At 53.1% G+C, this 3129-nt stretch overlaps 1 pseudogene; it reads right to left on the bottom strand.

Annotated features, from left to right (window-relative positions):
* Nucleotides 1–286: 286 nt before the first annotated feature.
* LOC147966079 (putative galacturonosyltransferase-like 9 pseudogene) lies at nucleotides 287–2094 on the bottom strand (annotated as a pseudogene).
* Between the last annotated feature and the right edge of the window lie 1035 nt (nucleotides 2095–3129).

The raw sequence follows: 3129 nt of genomic DNA, 5'->3' as shown, positions 1-3129 counted from the left end.
TAAATTTGGACCTAGCGTATGGAGATAGTAGGTCAAATAGAAACAGCAATATATGAGGCCATTCTGGTTGAACTGATCAAAGCAAGCTAGCCACAGCAAAAATTGACCATTATCGAAAGATGGAAATAACACAGCAATATATGAGGCCATTCTGGTTGAACTGATCAAAGCAAACTAGCCACAGCAAAAATGGACCATTATCGAAATATGGAAATAACAAGAGATTAAGCCATTCTCGATGGAATTTCTGCATCAAGCGAGTGACAGATACAAGAGAGTTTAGCACTTTAGCAAGAATAAGATCCACCCTGTTTTATTGAAACCAATTCAATCAATATTTATACTGGTTTACTGAACAAACATGTAAATGTAAATGAAACAATCCTGAACTAACAGACAAAAAAAGTGAAACCTTTCTTCTATCCAAGAATTGTACACCACCAATAAAGTAATTCCAACACCCCCTCACTAGTCACCACCTCCGGATCACAGCATAATGAATCAATCCGAATTGTATCGTGAATGAACAAGAATTTGCTTCCCCTATGCACTGTTCTTCCTCTTCCCGTCGCAGCCGCCGCAATGTACCGCCCCTCCTCTCGCTGTACAGCCGAAGGCGGCAGCCGGCTTGCGACAGCAGCTGTGATGGCAGTGGGTATGCATCGCAAGGCAATTGCATTACCACAACCAAACGAAAAAATTATAGCGTGTGTCCCATATCTGTCTACCAAGAAAACACCGCCGCCGGCAACGCCGATGATGACAATGAGGCCCAGGACGGCGCCGATGCTTGCGATGCATCACCGTCGCCAATGTAGAGGTCGTATGATTTCCATGTATGGTCGAGCGGGCAAGGCCTGCCGGCGTCGAGGCGATCCCATGGCTTGCCCTTGCCTGACCAGTGCATCAGGCTGACAGGGCCCTTGTGGAGCGGGCGGCAGCTACCAAGAATGTTGTCGCCGCCCAAGCCGTGCTGGTTCCACCGATGGTCGACAGCCTCCACCTCGCCGGCGAAGAGGAGCAAGAAAGGGGGCAAGGAGCCCAGCTCGTAGATTCGCTTCTCCTTCTGCAACTCCATCCACTGCTCGACGCGGTGGCGGTAGTTCCCCGAGCGCCAGCGCCGGAGGTCGATGACCATGACGCCGGTGTTGAAGTAGCAGGGCGCGCGGCGGCGGCCCGCGAAGACGCGCGCGCCGAGGTCCGGGTCGGACCAGAAGGCGTCGGTGAAGTAGCGGGAGAAGTTGGCGTGGCAGTACTCGGGCGCGGCGACGACGGCGGCGGCGGGCAGGCGCGTCTCCCAGAGCCTGCGCACGTCGTCGACGGCGAGCACGTCCGAGTCGAGGTAAATGGCCCGGGGCACGCACTTGGGGAGCAGGTCGGCGAGGTAGTTCCTGGCGTAGTTGAGCGGCGCCTCAAGCGCGGCGCGCACCGAGGCGGAGATGAGGCCCGTGACGGCGTCGGCGCGGAACGGGTAGATCTCGAACCGCAGCGACGGGAAGGAGGCGGCGAGCGCGCTCCGGAGCTCGCCGACCCCGGGCGCGGCGGCGTCAGCGGCGAGGAAGTGGAAGAAGAGCGACTCCGGGCAGGAGGCGTGCTTGAGCAGCGAGTAGATGGCGGCCATGGAGCCCCGGAGGTAGTGCGCGTCGAGCGTCATCGCGATGTGGACGAGCCCCGGGTCGCACACCCCCGCGCCGGCCACCGCCGCCGGGCAGCCCTCCCCGTTCCGGTACTCGGGGGCCTCCGCGAACCGCGGCAGCGCCCCCTCCGCCCCCGCCCCCGCCCCCGATGCGGCCAACAACAAGAACACCACCAAGACCAGCCCGGCCCGCATCGCCGGCGCGGCCGCGGCCATCGCCCCCGCCGCCGGCGGCTAGGGCTAGGGCTCCCCCTCTTTCTCTCTCGCCCGGTGGGAACGAGGGGGGCCTGGGTCGGGCTCGCTCTTCCTCTCTCTCTCTCTCTCTCTCTCTGGTTGGGTTGGGCAGGGGAGGGGAACGAAGTGGTCGGCGTCTGTTCCAACCAATCCCTCCTTGGCTCCTCTCTCCCGTCGCTCGTTGGTATGGAATGGATCCCCCCAACTCCGATGGTTTGTTTTCCTGGGGGCGATTTATATGTGCCGCTACCAATAAAGCCCCCGTGTTTATATTACCCGGGTGGGGCCCGGCCTCGGGATGACGCGCTAATCCGCTCCGCGATCGTCATCGCTTGATTAAGCCGTGTTTAGTAGGAAATTCTCAAAAAAAGGAAAGGAAATCGGGATCGGATCGTGCCGCATACGAATACGGTACGTATACTATACCGTACTGTACGAGAACACAATGCATGTGCCCGCGCCAAGTGGACGCACGTTTTGGATCTGTGCCGATGAGGAAAAGTTTTACTTACTGCTTGTGCAAGGGATCGGCAACTAAAGCTGCACGACGGAATGGAATAGTCAATCAACCAAAGTTACCCACCCGTGATCCGCTGGAAGCAGCTAAGATGAGATACTACCAATTATGCTATAATCAAATACCCAAATGGGATATAAGTAATGCATGTTGGGGCATTGTACATTGGTCGATGTGACGACGCTTTTCACGTTACTCTTTTTTATTATTATTAGAGAAGACAATTTCTCAACATATCCTATCTCTTCTTAGCATAGTATCATCTCTTGCAACCAATGCTGCCATCGTTTGTGATGATTAAAATTAAATAAATTAATGAAGGACGCCACACAAATAAGAACGACATCTCAAGCAAATTTTTTTAGAACATGTCATCATGGCCTATTTTATTGATTTGGTAAAATAGTTGCATCGTTTGCCAAGGCATCAACCAGAAACCTGGGGTTCATCGACCCAATTACAAACCTCATTATAATCAAAAGAAAATTTAGCAATCTTATAAGCAATCTCATTTGCGTCCCTATTACTCCGTTCCTTTGTATAAGATGTAATTTTTTTATAAAATTCAACAATGTAAGGTGCATTTTTCTAATTCTCTGTAATTCCGTTCTTGTCCCTCTAGAAAATGGAAAGAGTCTCTCCTCTCATTATATGTATCTCCCCTTGTAGAGAAAGAAAAGGAAATTATATCTCTCCCAATTGTATGCATCTCTCATTTTCCTAGCCTAAATGATTTACTTGC

The sequence above is a fragment of the Triticum urartu genome, chromosome 6A (assembly GCF_056163025.1).
Source record: "Triticum urartu cultivar PI428250 chromosome 6A, HENAU_Tu73, whole genome shotgun sequence".
NCBI classification, from domain to species: Eukaryota; Viridiplantae; Streptophyta; class Magnoliopsida; order Poales; family Poaceae; genus Triticum; species Triticum urartu.
Note: the sequence above shows the minus strand (reverse complement) of the source record. Positions and strands in the feature narration are given on the sequence as shown.